Source organism: Xenopus laevis, chromosome 1L (assembly GCF_017654675.1).
Source record: "Xenopus laevis strain J_2021 chromosome 1L, Xenopus_laevis_v10.1, whole genome shotgun sequence".
NCBI classification, from domain to species: Eukaryota; Metazoa; Chordata; class Amphibia; order Anura; family Pipidae; genus Xenopus; species Xenopus laevis.
The window spans coordinates 99,748,535-99,769,878 of record NC_054371.1 but is presented as its reverse complement, the minus strand read 5'-3'; the positions used below and the strand labels follow the sequence as shown (position 1 = coordinate 99,769,878).

Below are 21,344 nucleotides of genomic sequence, written 5' to 3'. Positions count from 1 at the left end.
TGACCTGTATGAGGAAAGTTGCACTATTATCTTGAACAAGTGGGCAGTGCATTTTTGGACACTTCAGTACTTTGAATTTGCATGTTGCAGGGCTGCACTGCTCATTCAAAATTAAACTACAGTCAGTGAAGCTGGATTTTCTAGACATGTTGCTGAATTTTCAAGTGATCTGGTTAGCCTAATTTAAAGACTTTGCCATAGTTTTCAACCAACAGGTTCTTTAAATAGTGTATATTTTGTATTCCTGTAAAAAATATTTAGCTAATGGGTATGTATATTTTTTGACAGTGGGGAAATTAACATTTTGTTGGTATTCAAATACACACATACCTGATTAATAGTAGAATAACTTGGCTGGGTTTTGTTGGAAGTTGAAATGTCTAAAAAAAAAAAAAAAAGTTATTTTATTAAGGGGCTATTTTCTGGTGGTTACGAGAAGAAATCTAATTAAATCTGCACCAAATATTAAATTTTCACATATCTATTTTTTTTCAAATTTTTTCAAGTTTCACAAATAAAAAGTTTTGGAGCGAAAAACATCATCAAATCCATTCAAAGTAATAATCATCTGCAGAGAAAAATCATTACTTACACATTACTTAAGCAGAAAATATGGTGCTCATTTATAAACACTGGTTAAATTTGCAACCACTCAGTGATAAGCCATTCTCAGCCAGCTTCAGATAGAAAAATAAATGCACGTCTGACTTTGTCATCATTGGCTACTGCCCAGTTGCCAATTTGCCAAGTGTTCATAAAATGCCCTAAGCAGTTCCTGATTTTATACTGCACTAATGTTTGCTTACTAACTCCAACTTCCCTTAGCACTAGATTGTTTAATTTCTATCAGTCTTGGACTGACCCACAATTAGACTTTTAATATGGAGTTTTAATATGGACCATTTAGTCACAGATAGGAAGAGAGGAGAAGGTGTCACCTGCCAATCAAGCTTACTGTTAGACAATATCTGTTGATCAGCAGAAAAGAAGTGGAGTCTCACCTCTGCTCTTTAGTTTGTGCTGTTTATTGTAATGAATAGAACAATTTAAAGATAACTATACATGTGTGTGACAGATACAGTGCAGGCCAGACATGTATGCCTAAATTAATTTTGATTTGTTTTGTTGGCAGACCCTATACACGAGATCACAGTTAGCCAATAAGTGAAGTTGTTATAAGTGAATTGTAAAAGTTATATAGAGAGAGAGTGTGTCTGTGTGAAAAAAATTTTTGCAACGTTTAGGCTGGACAGCTCAAGTGAGGAACCGAAATGTTGAAAAAAAATGTTTTTCACTTTTTTTCAAGACCTGACTGGTGCAGTCTTTTCATTGTGGTATATACACACACACACACACACACACACACACACACACACACACACATATATATATTTCTCTAGTCGGCCCTCCTGTCAGTGCAGACGTATGGGTTATGTCCAGGTTCACCTCTGGAGGCAGGACAGAAGAATTGGTTTCTTGGCCCTCCTCAGGATATATAGGCTGGCTCCACCTCTGTTCCCCAGTTCTTTGTCCTGTCTTGGAGGTGAAGGACAGAAATTCTTCTTCTAGTTTAATTTATTTATATTTTTTTTTTAACATTTGATATGGAGGCATGCAGTTCTGTCTCCCACCGATTCAAGCTGATCCCTCCTGGCTGGCATTTTGCAGTTAGTGGACAGCCTTATACACACATTATGGAGGCATGCAGAGCTGTCTCCCATTGTGTCAGGATTCTTCCTCCTTACTGGCAATTAACAGTATGTGGAGTAGATCAGACTAATTATTACTCCCCAGGGCTAGGTATGCAGTGCTACCACAGAGCCCAGTGAGAATTGTCTCAGGTACACATGGGGTTAATCCCCATGGGCAGCATGGAGAGCTACTTTGAGTCTGTTCACAGTATCCAGAGCCTTTATTACTAAAGTGCTGTGTCCCTAGGTAAGCAGAATCGCTCATTCAGTGTGGCGAACTTTCCATACAGCGCAAGGCACTATGTCTGGTAAGCGCGCTCTGTGCAACCAGAATCCACCATCTTCCTTTTAGGTGACCGCTTCTGTTTTGGCGTGAAAGACGGAACGCGACGTTACGCAAAGTCATTACATCATAGCGCAGCACCATTTCTAGTTGCGCATCACAACAGGAGCAGTCAGCACACTGAGCTCTCATGGCCAGCGTGCAAGGCGTTTACACACAGCCTTTATTACACCAAAACTGTGCAAACTATACAATTGCTACCTCTACTATGGAAAGAGCAGACTCGCTTAGGAACTTAAGAGTCGACATGCAGGCTGCAAACTCTGTAAAGAAATCAACTAAGAAGCCAGCAAAAGTGGTTAAAATGCAGAAAATTTAGGCCATACTCTGAGAAAGTCAGAATCTTTATAACTGCACTGACTGTAAGCCTCTTGAGCCACCAACCCTTTTCCACAGGATATAATCTGACACTAACTCAGCCATACTGAGCTACAAGGAAATGAGGAGTCCATTTCTAATGATCCAATAACTATGCAACCAGTTTCTCATGTAATACCACAACTCCCTCCTCAGGTAGGAGACTTCTTAAGAGTAGATAAAGACAGTGTTCCAAACCTCCTACCATACCACAAAGAGCCACCAAACGTAAGGCTCCATACCTTCCACCTGACATGTCTGATAGTGAGGAAGGCCGCCTCATCTAATGTTGATGCCATTTCCTTTCATGATTCAATGTTACCAGAATCAGAGGGGGTGACTTCTGACTCAATCAGTGATTCAGAATCAGAGCAACCTACATTTGCCAAACCAGATATTCCAGGAAGCTCCTTAGAGAGATGATGGAGACATTAGAGATAAAAGATGAAGCCACGGCTATCTCAAAAGTCGATAGGGTCCTAGGTGTACACCAAAATAAATCCCGGTCATTCACCATATTCAAGTCAATCACCCAAACTATTGACACTGAATGGTCACAACCAGACCGGCGATTTACCTTGAATAAAAGATTTTATGATACTTATCCAGTTCCAGAGGAACAGTGCAAAGTTTAGGATAAACCACCAAAGATTGATTAGCTATTTATAGTGTTTCTAAACAAACTACCTTGCCAACCGAAGAAGCGGCCTTTAGAGATCCTATGGACAGGAAATCAGAGTCTTCCCTAAAAAGAGCTTACACTCAAATGGCAGCTATTCTCAGACCAGCAGCAGCAGGCCTGGCCCGCACAGCTAAACAATGGGCACAAGAGAGAGCTGAAAATCCACCGGCTTCAGCTCAGGATTTAGACAGGCACATCAGTAGACTAGATACTACCCTGTCCTTCGTAGCAGATTCAGCCCTTGAAATCGTCCGCCTGGCGGCAAAGTCTTCAGCCAATTCGGTGATGGCTCGAAGGGCCCTATGGCTTCGCCAGTGGTCAGGGGACACAGCTTCTAAAAACAAGCTGCTTTGTTTGGACCAGATCTCAAAACAAATTATCACTGAAGTTACGGGTGGAAAGAGCACCTTCCTTCCAACAGGAAAAAAAGGGTGTCAAGACCAATTAAGCCCTAATGCCAACAGATCTACTGGTAGACACACATGGTCTACTCCAACCGCAATTTTTGTTCCTTTTGTTCCCCTTACTTTCTTACCAGTAACACAAGACGGGGCGAGGCCCAATAAACAACAGTGGCAGCAACAGGGTAGACACAGAAAGCCTACCACCCCTAAAGCCACTTCAGCCTGACTGCCTCCAACAATTACCCATAGTAGGAGGGCACCTGTCCACCTTCCTATCCTGCTGGGAAACACATGTTCTGGACAGTTGGGTACTCCAGATTATCAAAGAGGGCTACAGAATACACTTCACAAGAGGGCCGACTAGAGAAAAAGGGATTTATACTCCTAATAAATTCTTTTCTAGTAGGCCCACCCAGGCTGATTTTAGTATGGGTGTCAGGACTCTCTACTCTGTCTCTCTATCTCTATAATTCCTACTTGTGTCTATTGACCTTCCTTCATATCTTGCTGTCTCTTCATCACCTCACCGAGTTTTACAACAGAACTGGGGAAAAGAGGTGGAGCCAGCCTATATATCCTGAGGGAGGGGCCAAGAGACCAATTCTTCTGTTCTGCCTCCAAGGTGAACCTGGACATAACCCATACGTCTGCATTGACAGTTCGGGCCTACTTTTATTTTTCTATGGGAAATACAAATAAATGTTTTGTGTTCACATATTGTAACATAAACATACCTGTTCAGTAGCAGAATTGCTGTGTCCTTGTTTTGTTAAATGATGTGACCCTAGAGGCTAAAAAAAATGTTAAATATATATAGCAAAAGGACCCACAGTTCATGTACAAGGCGTCCTAATGTGGACCCAAATATTAATCAATTAAAAGTTTGATTCACTGTACATAGGGATATATATATATTTACATACAGAGCTGGCAATGGGGGACAGTTGTCCTGGGCCTTCTGGGTTTCTGGGTTTAAAGGGGTTGTTCAACTTTGAGATAACTTTTAGAATGATGTGGAGAGTAATATTGAGTCATTTGCAATTGGTTTTCTTTTTTTTTATTATTTGTGGTTTTGAGTTATTTAGCTTTTTATTTAGCAGCTCTTCAGTTTGCAATTTAAGCAGTCTGGTAACTACGGTCCAAATTACCCTAGCAACCATGCAATGATTTGAACAAGAGACTGGAATATAAATAGGAGAGACCTGAGTAGAAAGATGAGTAATAAAAAGTAGCTATAACAATACATTTGTAGCCTTACAGAGCATTTGTTTTTTAGTAGGAGTCATCAACGCCCATTTGAAAGCTGGAAAGAGTCAGAAAACTATAAAAAATAAATAATGAAGACCAATTGAAAAGTTGCTTAGAGTTGGCCACTCTATAACATACTAAAAGTTAGCTTAAAGGTGAACCACCCCTTTAAGTAAAAACTAGGCAAGATATGGATTTAAAGGAGAATTCAACCTGTGGGGGAAAAAAAACTTTTTTTCCCACAGGTTGAATTCTCCTTTAATGTTCCTGCCTCCCTCTCCCACTGCATGTTGGGCAATGTAATTTTTGTTTAACAATTTGCCTGCTACCAAGGTTAATGTAAAACTATAATACCCAATATTTTGCTTAAATTGCAAACCAAAGAGTTGCCTGAATAAAAAGCTAAATAACTAAAACATAACAAATAATAAACAATTAAATCCAATTGCAAATTGTCTCAGAATATCACACTGAACAACCCATTTAAGACTTAAAAACCCATCACAGCAAGAGAAAAACAAAGCAAGCATAATAATATAAATGCAGTGCTATTATCTCTATAGACCTCTGTATAGCCCTTTGCACCCTTGAACCACTTCATCAGCTAACTGGATGTATGTGCATTGAATTTCAAGAGTTTGTATTTTGACACCTTAAAAAAAAAAAAAAATAAATGCCCTACTCCCTAACCCTGACTTTATAGTGCGAAACCTGCAAGGGGTGGTGTATGTCCTCTCACCTCTGCGTTTAGCTATATTTTTTGACTAATAAAAGCTTAGATGTTTCATGTTTTGCCATGAGAGTCCTGGTATCACTGGACTTGGATTGGCTAGAGGTTAATGTTTGACCCATTCTGCAGCCAATCAAATGCCTGCATGGCAGTACCAGGGCTTGAACCAGCAGCATCAAGGGAGATCGATATTAGGGAGCGGGAAAGTGCAGGAATTCCTGTCTCTGAAGTTTTTCTGCAGCTGACACTGGGATAATTAGCATCACCTTCCACCCAAACAGTTCTATAAGAACTGCAGTAAAGAATTGTCTTAATCAAACAAATACTTTAGACAGTCCCTCAGTGCTGAAAACTTTGCAGCATCTCTCACCTTAACAGCATTAACCCTTTGCCTTGCTGTAACCAGAAATGTTTTAAGTAGATGTACACTCTGTGGATTAAACTTTGGTTCTTAAGTATTACAGGCGATAAAAAACAAGCATTTATTCTGTTATTTGTGTTCTGGGTATTGTACATTAAATTTGTAATGATTTTATTCTCTTATTTAGTGTGTTACTTATTATAGATAAGCATAGAATTAGCATTGAATTTATCCTACATTTTCTGGGGAGTCGGGGCATAATACATGAAACTGGCATGGAATTGATGTTACCCAATGTTCAGGGGGGCATTGTAAATGAAAGTGACTGGTATCAGTACCCACTGTGCTGGGGTATCATTACTCTATCACTGTATTTAATAAGTGTCCACTGCCTTTCACTATATTCTTTGGATGAATTAGCAGGTTGGTTTCAAAGGTTGAACTTGATGGGTAAATGTATTTATTCAACCTAAATTACTGTGTTACTATGTCAGTGAGCAATAAAGCACCTAAACATATTTTCTGTCAAGGATACAGTGATTTCAGTGTTGGAATATTGAAAGGTATTCCTGAAAAATACAGTTCCGACTGAACTTTGTACTGAAGTTGGTGGGAATTGTAGAGATAGTTACAGGTTATCATACTGGTGCAAATCTTACGTTTAATATATTGCCTTGTATACAGCCAACTTTAGCCTCTCCAAACAAAAAAATCAAATTCCATCTATGCATTTCGGCACCAAAATCTCCCACCTGTGCCTGCACCCACATTAACCCAGTGGTTCAGGCTGTGGGCAAGGAAGGAATCTGGCACTAGTTTAGGTCTGATTCTTGTTCAGCAGGTTTTCTGCAGGCTGAGAACCAGCTCCCTGTGGCATCTGTCTAACTTTGGTCTCACATAGGTACCTAACCTACTAATCTGCTGTCAGAGTCTTGACACGTGACTAAAGAATATGGTATATTCAAGGTGCTTCATATCAGTGAGATACTGCTGGCACAGCAATCTAGTACAACAAGGACCAAATGAACAGTTAGTTCTAGGAGCATGCACATTGATGCTACTCTCCCTACTGAATGTAACAATTTCATTTTACCTTTCAATGCTAAGGGTCAGAAAGGGGACAACAATTATTCTACGTGTCACTTTATTAACCGTTACACAGAATACTGTGTAAAATAACTTTCAAGGTTAACTGTAGGTTAAACCAAAAATGCATTTGCCTCTTTCATCTGCACAGTGTGTCTGAATAGAGCATGATCATTTATTGAAGGATAAATGCTGTGGGTGATCTAAGATACTAAACTAAACTACTAATCTGCTATGAGTGAGGACACATGGCTGAGAAATAAGATATAGACAAGGTATATATACAGATATTGCTGGCACAGTGATCAGGTTCTAGGCACATGCACATTACTACCTCTCCCCCACTTGAAAATGTTTCTATTTCACATTCACTCCATTTCTCAGGGTCAGAAAGGGGACAGCAGCCTTTCAGTAGAATTAGTACTAAGTATTAAAGGGGTTTTTCACCATTGATATAACTTTTAGTATGATGTAGAGAGTGATATTCGGAGACAATTTGCAATTGGTTTTCATCTTTTATTATTTGTGGTTTTTAACTTATTTAGTTTTTATTCAGCAGATCTCCAGTTTGCAGTTTCAGCAAACTGGTTGCTAGGGTCCAAATTACCCTAGCAACCATGTACTAATTTGAATAAGAGACTGGAATATGAATAGGAGAGGACCTGAATAGAAATATGAGTAATAAAACGTAGCAATAATAATTAATGTGTAGCCTTACAGAGTATTTGCTTTTAAAAGGGGTCAGCGACGCCCATTTGAAAGCTGCAAAGAGTCAGAATAAAAAGGCAAATAACTATAAAACTATAAAAATATATAATCAAAACCAAATTAAAAGTTGCTTAGAATTGGCCATTTTATGACATACTAAAAGTTAACTTAAAGGTGAACCACCCCTTTAACATGTACGCTAACGGTTCACAATACCTATTGGTTAAATCTAACATGCATCTGCTATAATTACGCCTTAAATAACTAGTTGTATTTAGAGTGTAATACATTATGATTAAAGGTTGCTTTGGAATCAGCACACAAGAGAAAGAAACTTGAAATTGTACTGCAAAATGTATGAATGCTCATTTGTGTGTGTGTGTGTGTGTGTGTGTGTGTGTGTGTGTGTGTGTGTGTGTGTGTGTGTGTGTGTGTGTGTGTGTGTGTGTGTGTGTGTGTATATATATATATATATATATATATATATATATAAACACATTTGTGGAAAATGCTGTTGGACTCTATTATTAGAATCAACATTTTTACACCCCATTGAGGGTCAAAACGTCGATTCTAATAAAGTTTGTTTTACTGCAAAAGTCCCTAGAGTGCAACAGCATTTTTCACAAATTCTATATAATACTACTGTTAGCACCAGGGCACTATCTCTATTAAAGTGTGTGCAGCAGCCTTACAGACTTTAATCAGGTCAGGTTGTGGGTCTCATATACAGCAAGTTTTACTCCTTTAAAACCTTTTTTCCTCTTTTGACTGATCAAGCATTGGGTATAAAGAAGTAAAATTTAGCTGATGAATATTTAGTAGATGAAAATTAACTAAACATTTCAATAGACCACCACTTGATAAATATTGTAATGATTGTTTGATAAATATGACTTTAAATTCCTCAAAAATGTGTATACTTATAAATGTCTGTGTTAAAAAGGAACTTTTGTGCAAATAAACTTTTTTATAAGCTTCATATCATGGAAGTAAAAAAAATCAAAAATTATGTACTGTTTCTGAAATATTAAAGTAACTTTTCAGTATCCCCCATTTAGCAATCTCTCTTCATGCAGGCATTTGGGACAGATTTTAATTAACAGGTCTAATACATCTTTTAATTGTTTTATTTTGCCTAGAAACTGAATTATAGTTAAATAACATAACCAACACCAGTACAAACAAAAACTAGCACAATACCACACTCCAGTATAAATCCTATAGAGAGATATAGTTATTTTGAAAGAGTGAGATCCAATTCATCTTCTAGGCAAACGGCATAAAACCAAGCAACACACACACACACACACACACACACACAGACATAATTTTAATTGATTATATGTATGGTTTCTAATTTCGAGAAGATAAAGCACATATACAGTTTTAATTTTTGCAATAGTTTTCCATTAAGCTAAATGCTGAGACAAGAAACAAGCTCAATTAAAACTTGGTAGCTAGTTAAAAAGATAAAAAAAGAAAAAACAAGGACTGACAAAGAAACAGAGACAGAAAATAGATGGGCAAAGTGATAGGCAAAAGCTAGCAGTGACTTTCAATCAAGTTCTCTATTGTACGTATATGCCAATGCAAAAATCACAGACTGGAGTTCTAACAATAATTAAATAAAACTGAAACTGCAATGTTTGATAAGCTCAATTAAAATAGCTTGAAAATAAATTCTCCACTGGATAGATATATAGATGATAGATAGACAGATAGATGCAGAAAACGAATAAAAAAATCACACAGACTTAAGCATTAAAGGTGTGCTTCTTCAACTTTGAGATAACTTTTAATATGATGTAGAGTGTTATTCTGAGACAATTTGTAATTTGTTTTTATTTTTTATTATTTGTGGTTTTTGAGTTATTTAACTTTTTATTCAGCAGCTCTGCAATTTGCATTTTAAGCAATTCGGTTGCTAGGGTGCAAATTCCCCTAGCAACCATGCACTAGTTTCAATAATAGACTGGAATATGAAAAGGAACGAAGCTGAATTGAAAGATCAGGAATAGAAAGTAATATATTTGTAGAATGAATAGAAAGTTATATATATATATATATATATATATATATATATATATATATATATATATATATATATAAAGATTTATAAATATATATATATATATACTCCCTGTGAGTGCCTGCTTTATGGTCTACATATTCTACATATTCTTTATCATGGCACCCGGGCAAAAACCTAAACGGTGTGCACCTTGGATTTGGGAATATATATATATATATATATATATATATATATATATAGAGAGAGAGAGAGAGATGCAGAGAATAATCACATAAACTTAAGCTCAAGCATTAACAACCCCCTATAAAAGAATCTGCAGTGCTTTTAGAGCTAATATAAATTAAGAATTGGAATTGTACTGTTTGAGTTAAGATAAAATGCAGTTTAAATGGGGAGACAAGAATCAAAAAACAAATTTAAATTCTGCAACTGCTATTGAACAATAATTCAAATAAAAGCTGGAATATGCAAATGTAATGATGGCAGTAAAATTTCCCAATTATAAAAAACAAGCTAAACAAGTCTGAAAAAAGCAAGTTGTGCAAATTTTAAGATGTACACCTTACAGCAAGATACCCATATGTTGGTATACAGCACTAGAGAGATGAATAAAATCACTGTCAGACTTACCCCAGTGTTGGAGCTTGTAGAGGACCAATTCTCAACTATTTTTGAAAGGTTCAAAATGCTGTCAGCTAATAGCTTCACATTAATACCCCTAGGATCCATTCTGGAGAGCATGTGCTAGAAAATGGCAACCTCAGGGGAGTGGAAACATGGCAAGAAGCTGCAGGATCAGAAAAAAAAGTGAAACCTAATATTATTGGCCAAATAACTGTTGCTATTTGAAAGGTGAATTAATAGATAAATGGACTTCAGTTAAAGAGTGCTTGTTATTGGTTAAGAAGTATGCTTGCATCTCATTGGTTCACTAATTTGACTGACAGAAATTCACAAAATAGTTATCTGGATCTAAAAAATATCTGTTTTGTCTGTTTTATCTGTTTTGTCTAACTTAACTATTTTGTAATGTTAAACTGGTAAATCAGAGACATTATTTTAACATCATTCATTCTGTAAAGTGCCTTTACACTTCACTAGTTCTGTTTTATGGATTTTATAACTTTCAAAGACACAGACACATGGATTTGACTTTTTAGAACTAATTCTCTATTTCTCCTGCATGGCAAAGCAAAAATCACATAGATTTCTATTCTCTGATAAAAATTAACTTCTATGACTGGAACTGCATTGTTTTCTTAGAGTTAGGATGCAGCTTAATGCAGCTAGAAACTAGCTCAATTAAAAGATTTCAAAAAGATTTCAAAAAGATTTCAAAAAGATTTCAAAAAGATTTCAAAAATAAACTCTCCAGATGAAAGACATATATAGAGAGAGAGAGCAAGTGAGAGAGAGAGAGATTATAAATGATAGATAGCTGATGATCTTGGGAAAAAAAACTGCACCATTTGATAGAGAGAAAATATAGTTAATACATAGAGAAATAGAGAGAAAATAGAGATACATAGACAGAGATAAACATATAGACAAGATATAGACAAGGAAAAAAACAAAGCAAAAAAACACAGACATAGATGTTCTACGGGTTAAAGTAGACAAGTAGAAAGTAAAAATCACAAATACTGAAGCTGTGACAAACATCAACAGAATAAGGAGCTCTAAACAAGCTTTCACAGTGGTGGCAAAAAAGGCTACCTCAGTAAAAAACATTCTGCTGTTTTTCTACAGGCCATTGCTCCTGAAGAAACTGCACCAGACAAAGAAATATACAGATATATAATGAAGTAGGGGGGAATAGATAGATAATAAATAGATAGATGATGGCAAAGCAAAAACACTAAAGATGTGACAAACATTAACAGCTTAAAAAAACTAAACAAACTTTCACAACCTCGATGACTGCAAGTGCATTGTTTGAGCTAAAGGGGAAGTTCACCTTTAATTGAAATTTTAATATGTTTTAGAATGGCTTATTCTAAGGCAACAGTTGCTCTCCGTTGCTTTTTTTTATGGTTTTTAAATTATTTGCCTTCTGCTGACTCTTTACAGCTTCAAACAGGGGTCACCGACCCCACCTAAAACACAAATGTCCTGTAAGGCTACAAACTTGTCATTGCTACTTTTTATTACTCATCTATTTTGGCCCTCACTTATTCATATTCCTGTCTCTAATTCAAATTAATGCATGGTTGCTAGGGTAATTTGGACCCTAGCAACCATATTGCTGAAATTGCAAACTGGAGAGTTGTTGAATAAAGCAAAAAAACTACAAATAATAAAAAATGAAAACCAATTGCAAATTGTCTCAGAATATGACTCTCTACTCAATGTAAAACTTGATTTATAGGTGAACAACCCCTTTAAAGGACAAGTAAAGCATGTTTCACTATGAGGTTGCTATATTAGATGATAAATATGATAGATAATAGATGAGAGTGAGAGAGGATTGCTATATTAGATGATAGATAGATAGATAGATAGATAGATAGATAGATAGATAGATAGATAGATAGATAGATGAGAGAAAGAGAGAGAATTGCTATATTAAATGATAGATAGAAGAGAGTGAGAGAGAAAGAGGGAGAGGATAGATATATTAGATGCTAGATATATAGTATTGGTATATACAGGTATGGGACCTGTTATCCAGAATGCTCGGGACCTGGGGTTTTCTGGATAACGGATCTTTCCGTAATTTGGGTCTTCATGCCTTAAGTCTACTAGAAATTAATTTAAACATTAAATAAACCCAATAGGTTGGTTTTGCTTCCAATAAGGATTAATTATATCTTAGTTGGGATCAAGTATAAGCTACTGTTTTATTATTACACAGAAAAAGGAAATCATTTTTAAAAATTTGGATTATTTGGGTAAAATGGAGTCTATGGGAGATAGCCATTCCATAATTCGGAGCTTTCTGGATATCGGGTTTCCGGATAAGGGATCCTATACCTGTACTATACTATAGGGATAGGGACCCCTGAATTAAGAGATAAATAAATAGCATGTTTTTATCCTTTTTAAGTTAGCTGGCCAGTCAATTATGGATTGTATGCTTATTATTAATTGAAGTGGTTTTTAAATTATTTGCCTTCTGCTGACTCTTTACAGCTTCAAACAGGGGTCACCGACCCCACCTAAAACATAAGTGTCCTGTAAGGCTACAAACTTGTCATTGCTACTTTTTATTACTCATCTATTTTGGCCCTCACTTATTCATATTCCTGTCTCTAATTCAAATTAATGCATGGTTGCTAGGGTAATTTGGACCCTAGCAACCATATTGCTGAAATTGCAAACTGGAGAGTTGTTGAATAAAGCAAAAAAACTACAAATAATAAAAAATGAAAACCAATTGCAAATTGTCTCAGAATATGACTCTCTACTTAATGTAAAACTTGATTTATAGGTGAACAACCCCTTTAAAGGACAAGTAAAGCATGTTTCACTATGAGGTTGCTATATTAGATGATAAATATGATAGATAATAGATGAGAGTGAGAGAGGATTGCTATATTAGATGATAGATAGATAGAAGAGAGTGAGAGACAGAAAGAGCGAGAGGATACATATATTAGATGCTAGATATATAGTATTGGTATATACAGGTATGGGACCTGTTATCCAGAATGCTCGGGACCTGGGGTTTTCCGGATAACGGATCTTTCCGTAATTTGGGTCTTCATGCCTTAAGTCTACTAGAAATTAATTTAAACATTAAATAAACCCAATAGGTTGGTTTTGCTTCCAATAAGGATTAATTATATCTTAGTTGGGATCAAGTACATGCTACTGTTTTATTATTACAGAGAAAAAGGAAATCATTTTTGAAAATTTGGATTATTTGTATAAAATGGAGTCTATGGGAGATAGCCATTCCATAATTCGGTGCTTTCTGGATATCGGGTTTCCGGATAAGGGATCCTATACCTGTACTATACTATAGGGATAGGGACCCCTGAATTAAGAGATAAATAAATAGCATGTTTTTATCCTTTTTAAGTTAGCTGGCCAGTCAATTATGGATTGTATGCTTATTATTAATTGAAGTGGTTTTTAAATTATTTGCCTTCTGCTGACTCTTTACAGCTTCAAACAGGGGTCACCGACCCCACCTAAAACACAAGTGTCCTGTAAGGCTACAAACTTGTCATTGCTACTTTTTATTACTCATCTATTTTGGCCCTCACTTATTCATATTCCTGTCTCTAATTCAAATTAATGCATGGTTGCTAGGGTAATTTGGACCCTAGCAACCATATTGCTGAAATTGCAAACTGGAGAGTTGTTGAATAAAGCAAAAAAAACTACAAATAATAAAAAATGAAAACCAATTGCAAATTGTCTCAGAATATGACCCTCTACTTAATGTAAAACTTGATTTATAGGTGAACAACCCCTTTAAAGGATAAGTAAAGCATGTTTCACTATGAGGTTGCTATATTAGATGATAAATATGATAGATAATAGATGAGAGTGAGAGAGGATTGCTATATTAGATGATAGATAGATAGATAGATAGATAGATAGATAGATAGATGAGAGAAAGAGAGAGAATTGCTATATTAAATGATAGATAGAAGAGAGTGAGAGACAGAAAGAGGGAGAGGATAGATATATTAGATGCTAGATATATAGTATTGGTATATACAGGTATGGGACCTGTTATCCAGAATGCTCGGGACCTGGGGTTTTCCGGATAACGGATCTTTCCGTAATTTGGGTCTTCATGCCTTAAGTCTACTAGAAATTAATTTAAACATTAAATAAACCCAATAGGTTGGTTTTGCTTCCAATAAGGATTAATTATATCTTAGTTGGGATCAAGTACATGCTACTGTTTTATTATTACAGAGAAAAAGGAAATCATTTTTAAAAATTTGGATTATTTGGGTAAAATGGAGTCTATGGGAGACAGCCATTCCATAATTCGGAGCTTTCTGGATATCGGGTTTCCGGATAAGGGATCCAATACCTGTACTATACTATAGGGATAGGGACCCCTGAATTAAGAGATAAATAAATAGCATGTTTTTATCCTTTTTAAGTTAGCTGGCCAATCAATTATGGATTGTATGCTTATTATTAATTGAAGTAGTAAAAAATAGAAGCTAAATAAGTCTGAAAAGCAAGTTGTGCAAATTTTAAGATGTACACCTTACAGCAAGATACCCATATGTTGGTATACAGCACTAGAGAGATGAATAAAATCACTGTCAGACTTACCCCAGTGTTGGAGCTTGTAGAGGACCAATTCTCAACTATTTTTGAAAGGTTCAAAATGCTGTCAGCTAATAGCTTCACATTAATACCCCTAGGATACATTCTGGAGAGCATGTGCTAGAAAATGGCAACCTCAGGGGAGTGGAAACATGGCAAGAAGCTGCAGGATCAGAAAAAAAAGTGAAACCTAATATTATTGGCCAAATAACTGTTGCTATTTGAATGGTGAATTAATAGATAAATGGACTTCAGTTAAAGAGTGCTTGTTATTGGTTAAGAAGTATGCTTGCATCTCATTGGTTCACTAATTTGACTGACAGAAATGTTTCACAGAATAGATAATCTGAAAATATCTGTTTTGTCTGTTTTATCTGTTTTGTCTAACTTAACTATTGTGTTGATATTGGTTTTGTTGAACTTGTGTTAATTTGTTGATATTATGGATTCTGTGATAGGTTATATTCCTTTCTGTAATAAGCATCTATTTTGTCACTTCAAACTGGTAAATTATAGTGAGATATCAATTGTGTGGATTCACATATGATAGCCGCTTACAACATTATATATTTTGTTCTAGTTTTTTTTTACATAATTCATCTTGTAGGTTCCTTTACACATCACTAGTTTTGTTACATGGATTTTATACATTTGAGAAACAAAATACAGTGTGAAAGACAAAATGCTTGTTTACAATACTTTGATATCCTATTTGTACAGAAATCAGATTTTGTTCTCATTTTTGACTAAACATACTGCTTTTGTACATTTTCTACCAATATATCTGACCACAGTTATATATGTATCCTGGTAAAATGTATTTTGTGCCTCAACTATATTGAAGTTATTTTTGCAGACAGAATGTACTTTTTGTCAACATAATGTACATGGGACAAACGGCACCCCATAGTCCTCTAGAGCAGGGCTGTCCAACTGGCAACCTGCGGGCCGCATGCAGACCCCCCTTTGTGTGGCCCCCCACATGAAAGTCTGCTTGCTGTGTCTGTTTACCATGTGTAAAATGTAAAAGGTATCACTACAGAGATTAACTGGCCCCTGCATTGTTTAAAACTCAAATTCAGACAGTCAATCCTTTGTTTTGTTCACACATGTAATCCCCCCCTACATTGTACTGTTCACACCTGAGACCCAGACTGAAACTGCCCACATTGTTCACCTGTTCACAATTTATTCAAAATGCTAATAGGGCACCAGCACTGTGTCACTATATGTAGTACATTTTAGAGTGGCCCTGATAGGCTTCCCTGTATCCTGCTCTGTTCTGCCTTCCCTATGCTCCCTGTGTGTGTCTTACTCTACCTGTGGAACATGAGCCTGGCATTAGTTCTGGGGCTTTGTTAGCATTTGAAAATTATTGTTAGGGGCCACTAAGGTGTTTAATCATGTGCTGGGGGTGCTGTGTTATCCACAAGGGATCCCTCCCCTGTCTATCCCTCCCCATCATTCCTCCTTCCCTCCCCTGTCCATCCTTCCCTTCCTCCCCTGCCCCTCTGCTTCCTCTTTTTGCACCTACATTATGGTGCATGCATGTGGGGGGTGGGGTAAGCCGACTGAGTTGCCTAGAGTGCCCAGTCGGCTTGGCCCGGCCCTGGTGATATCCTTGCAGTGAGCACCAACCATTTGTTTTTTTTTGGTGCGCTATTAATGTGGACATGGTTTTATGGTAACATGGGTGTGGTTTAAAGTGGGTGTGGTCTAAAACAGGGAGTGGCTAACACAGGCATCCATTATCAGTCCTCCACCATGTAGACCAGAAAAATTTTGGCTCTAGGTACAGCAGAATTTTGACAGCACTGCTCTAGAGAATACAATATAATTAAAACCAGATTAAAATTGATAAAACTATACCTAAAAACAACCTGTGTCATATCTAAATAACTGCACTTAATTAATATTCTTTATTCATACACTTAGGAATTAGAGTCTGCTTCATGATTTAATAGTTGTTTAACTCTATCTCCCCCTGTCCTGGGTTTGGGAATCTGCTGTAACACCAGTGGTGGAACTACCAGGGGAGCAGGGGGTTGCGAATGCGCCAGGCAGCCCGCGCGCCACTGAAATGCGGGCCGTACGGAGGGGGGCGGGAGCCCGGCTGCGCATCATGCACCAGGGCCCGCCCCCCTCTAGTTATGGTACTGTGTAACACCTGAAAATGTAATTGAGCGACAGAGTGGCCAGCTTCAGAGAAATGACTTGCAAATGGGCTTTGTTTCACCTTTCTTCTAATGTCAGACTATCTGTCTCGAGTGGCATAACTACTGAAGCCCAAAGGGGGTCTACTTCTTCTGCAGTATGTGTGTCAGGGAGATTGTTGATAACCTGTAAGTCTGTGCAGCAAAGGAGTGGAGGTGAGTCTGCTGTTGGGGGGGCCTTGAAAAAATCTTCACAGGGGCCTGGGCCCCCTAAATTACATAACTGGCTGTGCCACTAAACCAGTGGTTATGGATGCATAGTTGGTGACAGGAACATTAAAGGGATCCTGTCATCAGAAAACATGTTTTTTTTCAAAACATATCAGTTAATAGTGCTACTGCAGCAGACTTCTGCACTGAAATCCATTTCTCAAAAGAGCAAACAGATTTTTTTATATTCAATTTTGAAATCTGACATGGGGCTAGACATTTTGTCAATTTCCCAGCTGCCTCCAGTCTTTTTTTTTTCCCATGACAGTATCCCTTTAAGGAGTGATTTGCATGTGTCTGCCCATGATTCCCCTGAGTGAAAGTTAAAGCCTCAAATTTTTGGTTTAATGTGTAGCATTATGCATGTGAATACCTTCAGTTTTCAGAATGCTTTACACTAGCTTTCTGTTAATCAAACCTCTGTCTGGTTGCTAGAGTAAATCAGGCTGAGATTATAATCCCTTTTTAAATATTGGAATGACATCAGTTCTTCTCCAATCCATAGGTACCATACCAGATGAAAGCAAATCTGAGAAAAACAGAAATAGGGGCCTGTCTAAAACTGAACTAAGCTCTCTTAGAACCCGGCGCCTTGTTTACATAAATTTTTATTAAAGCTTTATGAAGCATATCTTGAGTTAGCCACTAATTAGATTGAGTTGAGCTATCAGTGCCACTATGAAGTGAGACTGGGAACTCTGACTTCTCTTTTGTATACACTGAAGAAAATAACTGATTTAGCATATTTGCCTTTTTTGTATCTGTTACAACCATACTGGTACCATTATTTAAAGGAGCAACACTCTCAAACCTCATTGTTTTACTATTAATATACTTAAAAAACTTTTTGGGGTTAGTCAGCCTCCGCCACAATGCGCTCCTCATTTCCATTCTTTGCCTTCAGGATTTCTGTTAAACAACATTTATTATAGTGTATATATTCATTAAATGCAGATTCTGCCCCAAAAGACTTGTTATTTTTAAATGCCTTCTTCTCTTCCCGATTAACTTCTTTATTTCTTTATTAAGCCACAACGAGTGTTTGTTAGTGTTTCTACATTTACTCAGAAAGTAACAATTTAATATTTTAAATGGCAATCATTTCTGTTCTGTGTTTTTAACTGAAAACATAATGCCCCAATATATGCTGCCTCAAGGCTCTACAATTAGCTTTTCTGAAATTCATGGTTTTTGTTGCCCCAGTGTATATTTGTTTTTTGCACCAGCCATTAAATTATATCACATTATGGCCACTATTACCCAGGGGTTCAATTACTTGCACATTTGCTATACGTTCTGGGTCATTAGAGATACTCAACAACCTGTGCCATAAAATTGTCATGCAACAAGTTTATAAACTTTTTCCCATTGAGTGATCTGGCAGTACTGTTGCTCCAGTCAATATCTGGGCAATTAAATCCCCCATTATCATTACTTTAACAAAACTAGCAGTCTTTTCTATTTGCATCAAGAGCTTAGACTACTCCTCTCTATAGCATACCCCTACAATTACTTTGCTGGACTCTTTACAACTGGTGAAGTACTCCACCCATAAGACTTCTGCCCCCTCATTTTGTAACATCACCTCCTCCTTTAAATTAGCTTGTAAAACCTGCCTAACAAACAGACATACCACTCCTCCTTTTCTATTGCCTCTTTCCCTCCAAAACAAAGTATAGCTGCTGATATTAACTGCCCACCCATCAACTCATCAGATCCTATTTTCCCTCCAGCACCTCTAGCTCTCCCATTTTACCAGTCAGACTCCTTGCATTTGCAAACATACATTTAATACTGGTACCATATTGAACATATGACATGTGGTCCTCCCTATCTTTAATGGTATCCCCCAACCAAATCTCTTCCCCCATTTTCCCTTACTTTGCCCACTACCTCATGTATTATTATTATTATTATTATTAACATGTATTTATATAGCGCCAATATATTGCATAGCACTGTAGAGTAAATGTGATTATACAACTAAATCACATGAATTATATACATAGAACATTTGGAGTTACTTACATCACAATCAATACAGGTACAAGAAGGTGAGGAAGGCCCTATGCATAGGCATACAGTCTAAAGGGAGGGGAGTAATACACAAGGTGTGGGAGTGGGCAAGATCGAATTAAGTGGGTGAGAAATGTGGTATTGTATGTGGTGTTGCGTTTAGTAGTGAAGCAGAGTGAGGGTAGGCTTCTCGAAAGAAGTGCGTTTTCAGAGATTTCTTGAAAGAAGAAAGGTTGGGAGAAAGTCGGACAGACCGTGGGAGAGAGTTCCAGAGGAGGGGTGCAGCCCTTGCAAAGTCTTGAATGCGGGCATGTGAGGAGGTAATGAGAGAAGAGTTGAGCAGCAGGTCAGTAGAGGAGCGTAGTAAGCGATTGGGTGAGTATATAGAGATGAGTTCAGAGATGTAGGGTGGGGCAGAGTTATGAAGTGCTTTGAAAGTCAGTGTCATTAATTTGAATTTGATTCTGAAAGGTAATGGAAGCCAGTGCAGGGATTGACAGAATGGCGAGGCAGAGGAGGAGCGGTTGCTGAGGTATATGAGCCTCGCAGCAGTCTTCCACGTAATCCCCGCAGGCATAGTTTAAAATCTCAATATATGACACAGCTCCAATCAAGATAATAATCTAAAAAGCCTTTATTTGCACATGGCTTCAAGATCTGCAACAAACATGAGGTTTCGGGCTCACCTGTAGCCCTTTTTCAAATTACTGATACAACTGAGTGGTTACAATTTATACTCATTATCACAGCGCCATCTCTTGGCTACATTGTTTCAGTGCTCCAACAAAAATTACAATTTTAACAATTTACATAGTCTCACTTATCTTTCTCTGTAACTTTTAGAATTATCTGTCTGACTTAAATTTTCTTTATAAATCTGGGTATACTGGTGATCCTGACAGATCAGTCCATATTCTGAAAAATATAAAAATACAAATATTGAAATTACAACTGTATTAAAATTAGTGAATTCCATCGAATTTAGAAGTATAGAGATTATCTAAAAATAGGATGTAAGTCATATTCCCGGTTAAGGCCATGGGGTTCTAGAGTCTCCAGTGTGCGAATCTACTTGGCTTCTTTCCTCAATAATTCTTTTATCCTATTCCCTCCCCGACGGGGCATAGGAACTTGATCAATCACTTGAAATTTTAATTGATGAACCCCATGAGCCTTATCAGTAAAATGAGCTGAGACTGCCTGATCTAATTTTTTTAATTTGATTGCCGATTTATGTTCTCTTATTCTTTCTTTAACCATCCTGGTGGTCTGGCCCACATACAGCAAGCCACACGGACATTTGATAATGTAAATTACAAATGTAGATGCACATGTAAAGTAACCATTTATTTTTATAGGGTTTCCCTTTCTCGGGTGGTATATGGTATCCCCCTTCAGGCAATTGGAGCAACAATTGCAAGAAAGGCATGGAAATAATCCATTCTTTCTAGGCCTCAAAAATTGTTGTTTGCTACCTAGGCTACCCACGTCAGATCTAACTAACTGGGACCCCAGTGTTTTGTTCCTTTTATATGACATTACTGGGGGTTGTCTAAAGCTCTCTATTTCTGGTAACCCATCTTTCAGAACTCCCCAATGTCTCCTTATAATTTTAGCAACATCTCCACTTACAGAAGTAAATTTTGTCACAAAGGGGATACGTTTTACCTTCTCTTTTTGAGTTTTTTGTATATTCCCCTCTTGTGCCTCCACTACTGCTCTTTGTTGTTCCAGAAGGGGTTTTGGATACCCCCTCTGTAGGAACTTATCCTCCATAATATCTAATTGCTTAGACCGTCTCTGATCGTCTGTCACAATCCTTTTTACCCTTAAAAACTGGGATTTTGGTAGTGACTTCCATGTTTGAATAGGGTGAAACGAATTATAATGCAAAATGGTGTTTTTATCAGTTGCTTTTACAAACAGATCCGTCACTAACTGGTTCCCCTCTTTAATCACCAAGGTGTCCAAAAAGGATACTTTGTGCAAATCCGCATGCATAGTAAATTTTATGTTAGC

The 21,344-nt window shown here is 37.1% G+C and overlaps 1 long non-coding RNA gene across 1 annotated transcript; it reads right to left on the bottom strand.

Annotated features, from left to right (window-relative positions):
• Window positions 1–346: 346 nt before the first annotated feature.
• Window positions 347–15,790, bottom strand: LOC121393185. Its single transcript, XR_005960817.1, has 4 exons — window positions 14,893–15,790; window positions 10,276–10,432; window positions 4,212–4,268; window positions 347–380 (listed from the first exon to the last, which is right to left on the bottom strand). It is a non-coding gene; the product is annotated as an uncharacterized LOC121393185 (long non-coding RNA).
• Between the last annotated feature and the right edge of the window lie 5,554 nt (window positions 15,791–21,344).